This window comes from Gorilla gorilla, chromosome 5, assembly GCF_029281585.2.
Source record: "Gorilla gorilla gorilla isolate KB3781 chromosome 5, NHGRI_mGorGor1-v2.1_pri, whole genome shotgun sequence".
In the NCBI taxonomy this organism is placed as follows: Eukaryota; Metazoa; Chordata; class Mammalia; order Primates; family Hominidae; genus Gorilla; species Gorilla gorilla.
Genome location: NC_073229.2, coordinates 64,518,245 through 64,532,690, shown reverse-complemented (window position 1 = coordinate 64,532,690; position 14,446 = coordinate 64,518,245). Strand labels below are relative to the sequence as shown.

Below are 14,446 nucleotides of genomic sequence, written 5' to 3'. Positions count from 1 at the left end.
GTGACTGGGGTAGGGCCAGGTTTGGGTAAGGGAAGGACAGTATAAATGAAGTGTTCTGTTCCAATGTGTTAAGTTTGAGATACCTATGAGACACCCAAATATCAAGTAGGAATCCAGAGTTCTGTGACTTTGGGCTAAAGATACATATTCTGGAGTTATCAGCACATAGGCGACATTTAAAGATGTAAGAGTATATAAGATAATCTAAGGATAGCAAATGCAGAGAGGAGACCCAAGCTCTGAGGCCCTTAGACCTGGCAGCAAAGAATAATTAGCAAAGGTTATTAAGAAGCACCACTGAGAGGTAGGATGGAAACCAGGAGAATTGAGTCTTACAGAAGCCAAGAGGAGAAGAGTGTGGTTATAAGGAGTAGCTGTCAACCATGTAAAAGGGAGTAGAGTTTAATGTGTAACTATCACAAGCCAGAAAGATGCATGTGAGACCCCTTCCCCACCCTCAAAGAGCTCAGTGTCTCATCACCCTTTCTAAGATTTGTAACAGTTCTGGTTCAGCTTGATTTCACTGAACAAATACTTGATGGGTAACTAGTATGTGTTGATGCAAGGGTACAGAAAAAGAGGTCTTACCCTCAAAGAGCTTGTAATAAGGGACGATGGTAAAAAGTTGCATGCGTCTGGGACCTCACCTTCTCTTACACCGTCTCACAGGTTTCCTTCCCGTAATAACAGGTGTCTGACATCTAATTTCTTGACAAGCCATGAACTGGCCGGAGAGTGAGGCAACCAAAGGGAGAGGCCCCCAGGATTTCCCCAGGATTTTCCACAAGTCAAGAGTGAGCTACTTCTACTATTCTAAAAGAAAGAAGAAGAAGAAGAAGAAGAAGAAGAAGAAGAAGAAGAAGAAGAAGAAGAAGAAGAAGAAGAAGAAGAAGAAGAAGAAGAAGAAGGGGAAGAAGAGGAAGAAGAGACAAAAAAGGCACAAAATATTGTAGTATGTTTTGAATAAAAAAATAAAATTTTGACATAATACACAGGGCTATATAAAAATAAGGCCAAAATGAATCTTGATCTTATGAAAATATTAATTATTTGTTAACTACAAGTAGTAGGGTCTGCTAATGTGATACTCAGTCTGTATGATATATGTTTCTCAGTGCTCTTAGTGTGCCTTTGTGACTGAATGAAGGTCAAAAGTCTACATTCAACAGTCTCTCACCTATCCTGCAACAGGTCACAGAGGCCACCTGGGGCAATATCGATGGGCCAGTCATTGATCTTTGGTCCCATTGGCTCAAGCACTGGGACTAAAGTTTCTGGATAAGGTGACTTCCATGAGACCTTTTTTCCATAGAATCAAAGTCATTTTTAGATCAGGAAGAAACTCTGGAAATAATGAATCCAAAACTCATTTTATAGGTGAGAATATTGAGAGCCATTGACATTAAATTATTTATTTAAAGTAACACTGCTACTGTGTTTTCATTCATCTCTTACCACCTCCCCCACCCCAGCTAAGTTCAACATACAGAATAGATGCACAGCAACTGCATGTTAAGGGTTCAGTTCAGGGTTCAGTGTTCAGGGTTCAGGGTTGAGTGGGTGTGGTCTGGGCAGCTCTGCCACCCATGAGCTGCTGACTCATGTTTGGGACACTGAGACTTGATTCTCTCCTACCTCCTTCCAATTCTAAAGAGGATGATAATAATAACAAACCCATATAGGCTTTGTTCTAAGTACTTTAAAACACATTAACAAATTTATTTCTGTGGGGCAGGTACACTTATTATGCCTACTTTACAGAAGCAAAAACAAAGGCACATAGTAATCAAGTTACTTCCTTAAGTTTACAAAGCTAGCTGTGGGACAGTTCTGGTAGTTTGGTTACAATATCCATGTTCTTATCTACTGTGCTACATATTGCCTCCTGAGGTGGAAGTCAAACTTACATGCAAAAGTTAATGAAGTTAAGACTCCTCTCCCTGGGAAATAACCCAGTTTCAACTTCAAACCAATATGTATGAAAGAGACAATACAGTAAAGGGACGGAATGGTGACTTGGACAATGGGAATGGCAGGAAGGAAATGGAATATTTATTAGATGGCTTTGTGCATCAGACATTGTTCTAAGTATTTTATGGATATTATCTCATCAATCCTAACACCAAGCCTGAAATACAGATAATTTGCAGGCAAAGAAACAGGCTCAGCTGCTCTGCCTATGGAGTAGCCATTCTTTTCTTTCCTTACTTCTCTCTTGAAAAAAAAAGAAAAGAAAGAAACTGAGGCTCAGAGGGCTTAAGCATACTCAAAGCAGGTCTCTGTATTTCTTGTTGAGTGTTATGAGGATGACAGCTAATAAAACTTGGTGCCTGATGGCGCTACTGCCAAAGCTCATACCTCAGGCAAGTTCTAGAGTTCCCTGCATCTGGGACCAGGAGGGTGAGAATTGGGTTCCATCTGGGCTTCTGGATGATTCATTCCCTTCTATCTATATCCATTTTGCTGGAGCTTTCACAGGGCCTCCTAGTCAAAGAGTAGAACCTGAGTTGACATCTTGGACCACCCGTGGGAAGAGACTGGAGAAAAAGCATGGCTGGATCTAGGGTTCCAGTATTGCTGCTGATCAGCCCAAACTAGAAGTGTGTGTCAATCCATCATGAAGCTTGTAAAATTTTGTTCTGGGGAGTTAGGATTTCTAAGTGGGCCATATTTCCTCTAAGGTGTTGTTTTACTAGCAGATACCAGCTTCAAAGACACAGCTATGGCTCTCCTCTCAGTCTCTCCTGTGTGCTGCACAAACTGAAGGTGGGCCTACATAGCTCCCTCACTCTGCAAACTCGACTCTTGCATGGGTTTACAAAAGGGCTCTATATCACTGCCTTGGTATCTCATATCCCTCCCACCAAGGAGCTCTTGTCCAGACATGTCATCCTTTCTAGCCTCTCTGGTGGACCTATTGTCCCTGAATCAAGTTTCTTGAAGGAGTCTCTTTGGGGGATACTTTTACAACAAATATTTCCTGAGCATCTGATTGCACAGGTGAAAAAAATCACATCTCTCTTTGAGTAGTTATTAATCTAGTTGAGGAGGTAAGATATTGCACAACAAAATGTAATCGAGGCTATGTTAAATGCTGTAAGAGGGGCACCAAAGCACTTGAAGACTGGTATATAGGAATAAGCAGGCATGCTGGACATCCTTCATTTGTCTCATCAGATCCACTCTCCATTTTTCCCACCTGGCATCCATGGGCTCTGGTGCCACTGGTTTCCAGTTGGGCCTGGGCAATTTCCAGCATGAGGTTGAAGGATGGATGGAGAATAAGTTTGGAATATTTAGTCCCTTGGCCTCCTTCCTGCCTGAGTGCCAAGGGTTTGCTATGAAGGTCACAGTTCCTCTCTGGTGGCCTTCTTTATAGAGTTGGTCTTGCCAGGTCACAGCTACTGCTTTCTCCTCTTGCTCCTGCAGGCCCATGCATGATAAGGGCTCTTCAGTGTTGTTTGCCCAGAGGAACTGCACTATGTCTTTTTGGGTTTCCTAAACTCTGCTTTCACCTTTGTCCACATTCACTTTGTTAAACATTCATCCAATAATCCAGTTTAAGCATGTTGCATGCTTCCTGCCAGGACCTGGACCAATAAAGTAGGAATTCAACAAGCTAAGGGGATGCCATGACATGAAGTCCAGAATGGTTGAGCATAAAGTGAGCTGAATATGGGAGACGTAAATGAAAAGGAGCTTGAGGCCAGATCCTGGAAGGACACAAATGCCATGTCAGGATGTCTGTATTTTATCCGTACCTGTGTCCAGTGGGAAACACTGGCAGTTTCTGAATGGGAAAGTAGACTGAATTAAAGTCCATCCCTCACTTTTGGAGAGGTAATTTTGCCATAAGAATGTAAAATATATTCAGGGGTAAAGGACACCCATAGAGGTGGAAGAACGAGTTAGAAGACAAAAATATGCATATACTCTAACTCAGAAAATTCATTTCTAGGTATTTCTCACACATAATTAAAAACATGCACAAAGATTTAATTGCAATGATAGTCACTGAAGTACCTTTTCAAAAATTAAAAATTATGAGCAACCCAAATTTTCACTAACAAGAAAATAAATATTTAGCCTTTCAAACCAATGCCGTAGATGTGGATTTGTTGACTTGGTAAAATGTTAGTATTATATGGCTGAATGAAAATAGAGCCTAATATAAATGGCCAATAATTTCAGTATATATATTTGTTTATGTGGAAAAAGCTTAAATGGTTATATATTTAATTAGTAATAAGCACATTTTTTAATGAGCATGTATAATTTGTGTAAACAAAAGAAACATTTTGTAACTGTCAAGGTTAGACCTTTTGAGGGCCTTGATTAGCATGAAAACAGTAGGAACTATGCAAGTAGATAAAGGATGTGAGTGACTGAATCACAGTGCCAACTGAGAGAAACCTGGGAGTTTGGATTTAGCACAATGCTTCCTACATCTTGATTAAGGTGAGTAAGGGTGTTATCAATGACTGGGGTAAGGAAAAATGCCCTGGAGACCAACTTGGCAGGCCAGGTGGTAGAATCCAGTTACTGAATGCACACAAAAAAACCCATTGTGGCATCCACAGTTCTCAAGTCCTTAAGTGAACCACGTCCACAAATGATATCAAGGCATTGCCAATGAGGAATGAAGGCTTAGCCTGGCATTGGATAATAAGTTTTTGAATTGGCTAAAATATCAAATAAAAGATAAATTTTTTCTACTTCAAAAACTTAGAGGCACAGTTATCATCATTGGACTCTTGGATCTCAAATTCTATTCTCAGATTGTGATATTCTACCTTCTCACTTCTGTCACTCTGTCTTGTGGTAGGTTCTTCCAACCCACACAAACCACCAATATCTTCCAAGTCTTCCTAGTTATTCACATACCTATTCATATATGTATGAATTGTCTTTCTCATATGTATATTTATGTGAGATATGGCAAGATTTCTCTTCAAACAGCCTGCTCACCTTCTTATTCTCTAATTCTAAATTACCACCCCTCTTTCTTCTCCTTTTCTTCTTTCTGATTTTACTATATGCCCAGGCATGCCACTGCCCCAGCTCACATTTATTTCCTTATTTGGGAATGGATTGGTGCTCTAGTCCTCTGTAGATGACCCCTTCCTCCTCTTCCCTCTCTCCCATCATAAGCCCACCTTATCTAAGAAAGTTTAAATATTTAGCCAATTGAGTCTAGTTTAGATTGTGCAGTCTGACTCCAGCCGATGGGGAAAGGACACAGGGGCAGGAGTCATCTTAGGAATAAAAGCTTCTACTCTCCTTTGTTCGGTGTGCTCTCATGGCAATCAGCCCTACGAGAAGCACCCTTCTGCGCCGAAGTAAATTTGCTTTGCTAAAAAATCCTTTGTTTTCTCACTTTTCTTTAAGACTCTGAGCTTTATTTCTAACAATTTACATATCTCTATAGCATATACATCTATATACATACTAATAGGTAACATCTATGAAGTGCTCACTCTGCTTGTCAAACACTGTTCCAAGCACTTTACATGCATTATTCCCTATCATCCTCACTACAACCCGGTGATGTAGTTGCAGGTATTATTTCCATTTTACAGATTAGGAAACTGAAGGGTTAGAAGGCTGCATAATTTGCCCAAGACCGTAGAAGGAGTACAGGTAGAGCTGGATTCCAGGCTTTGTCTGACTCTGCTCTCTTAATAACCAAACTCACATCTTAATAAAGCATCTAGAAGGTATGTACCAAATTGTTAAATAATTACCAAATGAAGTTGGGGTTACAGGGCAACCTGAACTTCCTATTTTTTTCTGTTTTGTTTAGATGTCTAGCAATATCAATATTACATCTTAACTGGAAAAATGTTTTCAAATTACCATCGATTATGTCATTTTCTTATGACATAATTGATCATGTTGTGATGTACTGCTATTGCCATGTGCTAGACTTTGTACTGGATGCGAGAATAAAAATGATGTGGTTCCTGTCCTCAAGGTGCTCACTGTCCAAACTCTATTACATTATCCAGAGGACTTTTTTTAGTAACCCCAGCCCTCCTTTCATTCTTATCTTCTGGTTTGTCCTATCCATATGCCTAATGCTCTTGACATGATGGAGAACTTGACATTCCTAAGATGTATTATTCACTTTTAGGCCCCTGAGCCTTTGCTCATGAATTTCCATATTCTGTAGAATGAGTAGGAGTTCATCTGGAAGAACTCCTACTCATGCTTGAAAGCTACTGCCATGGTGAAGTCTTTTCACAAAGTTCTAATCTTGAAAAGTTTTAAATATGTATTTCATACAATCATGAGCATAGTTCAAATAAGTAGCACTGAAGTATAAAAAAGAAAAGCAAGAGTCCCCACCTCAGCCCACCCCAACCCCAACGTCAACCTCAGTCTCAATCTCATTGCCATTCTCCAAATTCTTAATGGTTTCTGCTTTTAGATTTCTGGTGGTGATCTCTATGTTTCCAAAATAACATGCTATCTTATTATTTCCTGGTATATCGTCTTAGGCCCTATGTACCTAATTTTTCCTAAGAGAAATGAAGATTTAACTCACATACACACTGGTCTTACCTCCTCCCTAACCTCCTAATAGAGATACGTCTCTATATTCAGCCCTGCACTGCTCTCTCCTCTGTACACCCAGACCATTTTGTCCTGTCAACTACAGACAGTATCTTTTGACTGTCACTTCCTAAAATGAGAACCTTAGTACCCCACCCTTCTCTCCACCTTGCTCCTGCTCCTACCCCTTTTTACCTATTGACATTTACCCTGCGCATTAAAAAAATTAATCATATTTACATTATCTTTTAGAGTCATAGTTCTTCTTTGACTTGCTTATAAGGTGAATCTAAAAGCAGAAAACCAATATGCAGCATTTCTGCGACTATGTGAATATTGTTCCCTGTAATCTAGTGGAGGGCTTGATTATGCTTCCTGCTCTGGGTCATTTGGAGAACATTCAGATTTCAGATTTAAATGGGATCCCCTGTTTGAGACACCACTAATAGCTCAAAATCAATCCATTTTAGGTACATTACACTTGCGTCAGGCCTTTCCTGGACATTTTCTCCCTTGAAGATCCTAGTTTTAATTTCAACTTTATATTTTAGATGGAAATAATTTAACCATAATTTTTTTTCTTTGCATTCTGTCACCTTCTAACAACCTCGAGGGCTTCCAAGTTCCTAGTCATGCTTTCAATTGTATTGAACCCTATTTTTCCCTCCAGACTTCCTACTGCAATCAGGATGGGTTGCTTCCTAGCCTCCACACTGCTGCCATTCTGGGGCCTCTCCTGCTTATCTGGGTTGGAGCCACTTTTCTTTGGGTCCCAGACAGTGAGGTGTCCTTGACTCCCACATCTTTCTCAGGATAATTAAATAACTCACCTTGCTGAACTCCCACAGTCCTCTGTATTTGCCTAATAGGGTAGCACTTTATGTTTTTATTTCCTTATCCTCCAGGGAAGGACTGTGTCTTATTCATCCTTGAAGTGGTACCTGACATACAGCTGGCCCTCACCTGAGTAAACACTATTCAAATTAAAAAAAAAACGTTGAGCGCATGGCAAGGCACAGTGGCTCACACCTGTAACCCTGGCACTTTGAGAGGCTGAGGCAGGAAGATCGCTTGAGCCTAGGAGTTCAAGACCAACCTGGGCAACATAGTGAGACACTGTCTCTACAAAAAATAAAAATAAAAAATTTAGCCAGGTGTGGTGATATGTGTCTGTGATCCTAGCTACTTGGGAAGCTGAGGTAGGAGGACTGCTTGAGCCTGGGAGCTAAAGGCGGCAGTGAGCTGTGATCATGCCACTGCACTTCAGCCTGGGTGACAGAGTGAGACCATATCTCCAGAAAAGAAAAAAAAAAAAGAAAGAAAGAAAAGAAAAGAAAAAGAAATTGAGCACATTATTACAATTTAATATCTTGATTGAAGGGAAGAGGTGAGACATCAGTTTCATTCATATGAAAGAGGAAATAGGTACTGTTACGTCGACGGGAAATGAGAGGAGGAATTAAATGTAGGAAATAGAATAACAAACAACCAACTCATAAAAAACTAAAACAACCCATATCAGACACACCTTATAATCTGTATGTCTGTGTTGACTTATCCTCTTGGAATGTGAGGAATATTCTTTATTAATTTTACTTACTGGGTTGCCAGATATAATACAGGAAGCCCAGTTAAATCTGAATTTCAGATAAACAACAAATAACTTTTTAGTATATGTCCCAAATATTGCATGCATATTTATACTAAAAAACTATTTATTGTTTATCTGACATTCAAATTTCACCAGATGTTCTGCATTTTTATTTGCTAAATCTGGGCACTCTTCACTGGGCATCTTCTCAGGGCACTAACCTGCCAAATGCCAACTGCTGTGGGGCTGCTCAGAGAATATGACCTAATGACAACGGGAGATGACATGTTGCTGGCAATGAGAGAAGTGAATAAAATGTTGCATACTTGTTTTTAGGAGCTGTTCTCAAAGCTTACCACCTTTTTAGTGTGGGATTAGGTCTTCAACTTCAACTTTGTCTTCATCTTTGTCTTAAGGTCAAAAGAAGATTTTAGAGATCTCTTTGGTAGGGCATAATGTAGCCTTTTAGATTGATATTTGTGGGCCATTTGTTTTACAGGGGGTTAGTCCAGGAAGTACAAGACAATGTCATTAGGCGGATAGAGTTCCATTTAAATTAAAAATAAAATCTATTGTTAGGTTTAAATGAGTCACTGCTTCATTAAGCTATCAATATTAGATAACACATATTGAATGAATGTTTCCCATAGGCCAAGCTCTGTCCCAAGCATTTCACATGTATTTGCATTTCATGCTCACAAACTGCCTCTGACTGACTGATTTTGATTTTCTTGATTTTATGGATGAGGAGACCGAGAAACAGAGATGATGAACTTCCCCAAGGTCACACCACTCATAAGTGGGAGAAACAAGCTAAAATTCAGGCCATATTACTGCAGAATACTCAACATCAAAATAAGCAAAATTTCATCTCCAGTTCTGGCACCTCACCAAAAACCAAAACACGATTTAAAAATATAAAATTTTAATAACACCACACATAAATTTCAAACTACTTTCCCTAAGTTTCTAGCTGAAGTTTTAAATGAGTGTGTTTTTCATTTATTAGAAAGTGGATTGAAGAGAAAGCATTGGAAGATGAAGGAAGGCGTTTCAGTTAAACCCCAAATAACTCTGTGTGAAACTGAGCTATGAAACGGCTCCTTCTAGCTCCATTTCTCCTCAGACCTAAGTACTATTCCTGATTGTCCTTCATTGTCATTTCCAGGGAGAAATGACACCAGCACAGTGGCAGGCCTTCCAATCTGGAGCACGGTCCACACAACTTCCGAATTGGTGTTCAGTGTAAAGTGTACCGGAGTGCGGAAAATGCGCAGGGCATTGCCAACTATAGATGCTCGGAGTAATTCAGTGTATTCAGAGAACACGGTGAAACAAGGAAAACCGGCCTGACTGGGGGGTGAATTCAGCAGGGAGTAAATCTGATCGGCATCAGGTCTGCGGAAAGGAGCTGGTGAGCACGGCACCACCCAGGCATTGCCTGGCTCTGTCCGCGGCGGGCTAAGTTAACCGCGGGTCCAGGTGCGGGCCATGGTCTTGGGGAGGGTGCTGGGTGCGCTCGAGCAGGCTCGCGTCGGGAGCCGCCGCGGCTAGTGAGAGGCGGGGGCCACACACGCTCCTCCCCGGTACCTCCTCCAGCATCACCAGGAGAGGAGAGGGTCGGGGCCACAAGGCCGCGCTGGGCGGATCCAGGACACAGCCGGCGCGCAGCCCACCCGCCCGCCGCCTGCCAGAGCTGCTCGGCCCGCAGCCAGGGGGACAGCGGCTGGTCGGAGGCTCGCAGTGCTGGCGGCGAGAAGCAGTCGGGTTTGGAGCGCTTGGGTCGCGTTGGTGAGCGGTGGAACGCACCCAGGGACCCCAGTTCCCGCGAGCAGCTCCGCGCCACGCCTGAGTGAGGAGGGGCCGCGGGGGCGAGGCGGGAGTGGGAGGAAGGGCACGGTCGCCGTGCTGGAGGTCGGGACCCCGGAGCGGCGACCGGCCGGGGTGGGCTCGCTGAGCCGCACCCGCTCTGCTGGCCGGTCCTGGGCTCACAGTCCCTGCAGCCAAACAGCGCTAGGATCCTTGCGGGGAGAGGGAGAGGATGACGGTATTAGACACCAGTTCTTCCAAACCTTTTCCCGAAAGGAAGCAACCCTAAGAGCTCAGAGCTAGAGGGGAGAATCAGGACAGGCAGGGAACACATGGAGTTTTCTTTTCTTTTCTTTTTTCTTTTCTTTTCTTTTCTTTTCTTTTCTTTTCTTTTCTTTTCTTTTCTTTTCTTTCTTTCTTTCTCTTTCTCTTTCTTTCTTTCTCTCTCTCTTTCTCTCTCTCTTTCTTTCTTTCTTTCTTTCTCTTTTCTTTCTTTCTTTTTGAGGCGGAGTCTCATTTTGTCGCCAGGCTGGAGTGCAGAGGAGAGATCTCGACTCACTGCAACCTCTGTCTCCCGGGTTCAAGCAATTCTCCTGCCTCAACTTCCCGAGTAGCTGGGACTGCTGGCGTGCCCTACCACGCTCGGCTAATTTTTTTGAATTTTTAGTAGAGACGGGGTTTCTCCGTGTTCGCCACAATGGTCTCGATCTCCTGACCTCGTGATTCGCCAGCCTCCGCCTCCCAAAATGCTGGGATTACAGGCATGAGCCACCGCGCCCGCCCCGGAGTTTTCTTATCTGTAGATCTCCTACAGGGACAATCTCTCTCTCTCTCTCTCTCTCTCTCTCTCTCTCTCTCTCTCTCGCACACACACACACACACACACACCACTACACACCTCTCACTCTGCCTCCTCTCTCTCTCTCCCTCCGCTCTCTTTCTCACACACCCTTCTCCCTCTCTCCCTCTCTCTTACTCTCCCTTTGAGGAGTATTGCGTTTTTGGAGCCCAGTTATGCGTGGCTGCTGTAAGAACAAAACAAAGCACTCTTTGTCCTACCTGGAGCATCCCCCTGCCGGCCAGATAAGATCACAGCTGTGTCACCAAGTCAAGGGAGAGGCTTATTTTTAAAAAATTAAGCAAAAACAGAAAACAGAGAACACTGTCTTCCTCATCATCTCCTGGAGCTTGTAAGAGAAATTTCTGTCACCAAAAACGAAAAGTTCGGGCTTTTATTCATGCCTGTGATTCTTGGGATTACTGCAGTGGTGATGAGGGAGGAGAGGTGCGTATGGCTCATAAATGGCAGCTTGCCACCTTTAAAAGGCACACGGATTCAGATTTGGGATGTGTTAACAAATCAGGCTTGCACAAATTACTTTTGATCCAAATGAGAATGCTGAGCTGGGAGACTGGTATATGGGTAGGAGCTGGAAAATGTATCCCCTGAGGTGTTGGCAATCCCAAGAGGCTCAGCACCAAACCTTGAGCTTACATTGAATTCAGAGATCTGAGCATTAAGCACTGGCCTGATCAAGAAGAAGCAGATGGACTTCTGGTCACGAGGCACTGGTGAGCCTCCATCACCCAGGCAGATTCCCTCACAGAGGAATTCTGCTGGCCCTGCAGAAAGTGGTGTGACAGCGCACCACCTTGGCATCTTCCAGCAGGCCTACTTCAGCTCCTTGCACTTGGGCACTGAAAGTGCTTTCCCCTCCCCAGATATTTGTGCACCAGAAGCTGCTGCTGGCCATGTGGTGATGTCTCAATGCCTTTCTTCATTGAACTGGGCCCTTCATACCCAAGGCTGGCACCGTAGTCTGTCACTGCCTGTACAGCCAGCAAGACTGAAGGAGTTGCAGCATTAGGAGTGTTGTGAATCTGGTTCGGCCACTCATTTTACAGTTGAGAAATCCCTTCTGAGGTGTGGAAGGGCTTGCTTAGCACTGCAGGACTTTTCCCTCAGACAGAACCTGGGACGGCTGGGTCCTCATTTCCTCTCCATTGCATCTCTGTCCCCTTTGCACTTTTGTTGTGAGGAACATACATGGGCCTAAACACATTCCCTCACTCTCACCTTTGCACATGAATATGACTTACCACTCTCTTTGAAGCTCTGTCAGCACAGAACATTAAGAAAAGTGCTAACTGGGTACCTGAGCAGCTGGAGTGGGAGCCCCTGGGAAGGTCAGTTTAGGAGTCCCCTTTATCTTCCTTTTCCTGATACCCAAGAAGATGGCTATTTCCTGGAAAGGAAGGTGGTTATTGGATTATTTACACTCTGATTCCTCTTAAGCCTAATTTTTTTTCAAGATTCATGATAATAAGCCTGACTGACGTCTCAAGATGTTGAGAAATTTCCATAAAATAAAAGCATTGAAGAGAAAGTACTGAGTGAAGGGAAATTGAAGGGAAACATTCAGTTCTAAAATTGCATTGTTTCAGAATATGATTCTGGGTTCTTACTGCCTTTCTTCATGACGCCAGCCACCTGTTAGACACATTATGTGCCCTCACTGTCATTTTGCTCAATTTTATGGGCGTGACTCAACACTAATAGAAACAGGCTAATACATACAAACATGTAGGTTTTTGGTTTTTAAAGACACTTAGCAGTTGAGGAGAAATAAAAAGTCTATTGTAAGAGTAGATGCTCATTGAATTAAGTGGGCTAGTTGAATCCTAGTAGAACTTGTATTCATTCATTCATTCACTTTAAAAAATATTTATTGATCAGATCCTAAGTGCCAGGTACTGAGTACAGCACAGTTAGTAAGATAGATATGCTCTCTGCTCTCACAGTGCTCACATTCTAGAATTGAGGGATGAACAGGGTGAATTCATATAGTGAGAAGAAAAGCAAGCAGAGTGCTGCAGTATAGTGGGGTGTGTGTGTGTGTGTGTGTGTGTGTGTGTGTGTGTGTGTGTGTATGTGTGTGTTGGATATATGGGAGGGGCCTAGCTTCTTGGATTGGATTGTGAGGAGAGACTTCTCTGCAAGAAGGCCTGGAGATGAAACCTCAGGAAGATGGGCAGACGTTCCTGCAGAGGGAACCACAAGCACAAATGTCCTGCTCCTGGGAACAGGTGTGATGTGTTGGAGGCACAGTTGGAAGGCCAGTGTGGCTGGAGTTAGGTGAGGGAGAAGGAGAGTTGGAGGAGTGAGCTTTAGGGGCAGGAGCCAGGTCAGGAAGACCCTCATAGGCCAAGGGAAACATTTGGATTTTACTCTTTACAATGAGAGAAGCCAAAAGAGAGTTTGAAGCAGAGATGTGACATAATTGATTTACTTTATAAAGAGATGACTCTGGGTGCTGTGTGGAGAATGGATTACAGGGGAAGGAGAGGGGATAGAAGAAGGCCAGAAGCGAGTTTACTGACGGGGGGTGGTAGCAGTAGATGGGCGTAGGCTATTTTTTGGAGTTACAGTGGGAAGTTAATGTTTCTCTGTCTCGAATTTCCCATCTACAAAATGGGAATGAGATTGCTATACCTGGTCCACTTGTAAAAACTGATAAACAAATGAATATGCCCTGAAGCATAATGTAAGACATTATTACCATTATTATTTGCTCATATTGTATTACTTTGAATTCCCTGTGCTTTATTTTAAAATTTGTTTTAATAAATTTGATGTCTTACTATATTCTTTTCAGTAAACCTAATTTATTATACATAAAAGTATCTTTCTCTGTTCGGAGAACTGGAAACTCTTAACTAAGAGTTACCAATAAAAACAAGTCGTCACAAAATGCAGGGAAATTATTGCTAAAATAATAGCTGGCTTAATTTCAAAAGTTGAATATGCTCAGATAAAAATTCAAAAATAGAATAATTAAAGCTGGGAATGGGAAAAAAATATTTTGGACAGATTTGCCTTTGTCCTGGCTGTGGTCATGCAGATATCTGTGAGTGCAAAGATTTGTAGATAACTGAAAATATCTATATGGCAGCAGAATTTCTGGAGAAGTCTGTGGACCAGAGTTGAGTAGGGTTGTTTCCCTTAGTGAAGCATTCTCTCTCAGAGGAAGCTCTTGAATTTTCTCTCGTTTATCACTAAGTTTTAGAGAGTCAGGAAGTTTTAAAGTTGTATACCAACTAGGATAGTGACGTTCTTCGCAGAGACAGGACAAGTAACTGCCACAATAAGGCAACTCTATTTCTCTTTCCTGACTCACTTTGATGTGCAAGTTACTAGAAAGAGATACGCCTGCTTAGAGGAAAACAAGCTCTTCCTCATTTGTATTGTGGGCAGCGGAAATGTCAGCTCGTGACTTAATAGTCCCTAGGTCATGTTAACTTGCCAGATCCCCTTAATTATTTATTGGTCAGTGTGTCTGAATTTCAGCTTGAAGTGGCTAATCTGGTGATTCAAATTGCAGACAAAATGTGATAGTAATTCTGGGATCTGTATGATTTATCTCTTGCCATATCAACCACCATATTTTTCTTAGGGCTGGAGAGTGGGGGTGTTTGGGTATCTTAAAGGGA

General features: G+C 42.4%; 1 protein-coding gene across 5 annotated transcripts in view; it reads left to right on the top strand.

Moving 5' to 3' along the window:
* Nucleotides 1–9,443: 9,443 nt before the first annotated feature.
* PLA2G7 (phospholipase A2 group VII) overlaps nt 9,444–14,446 on the top strand; it is a 65,222-nt gene continuing 60,219 nt past the window's right edge. For 4 of the 5 annotated variants that reach the window (XM_055391805.1, XM_063707646.1, XM_055391804.1 and 1 more), the window contains exon 1: nt 9,886–9,998. The gene's annotated coding sequence lies outside the window, so the exon portion shown is untranslated. Of the gene's footprint in view, nt 9,561–9,885; nt 9,999–14,446 lie in introns of those variants that run through there. The other variant, XM_055391806.2, reaches the window with a different exon arrangement.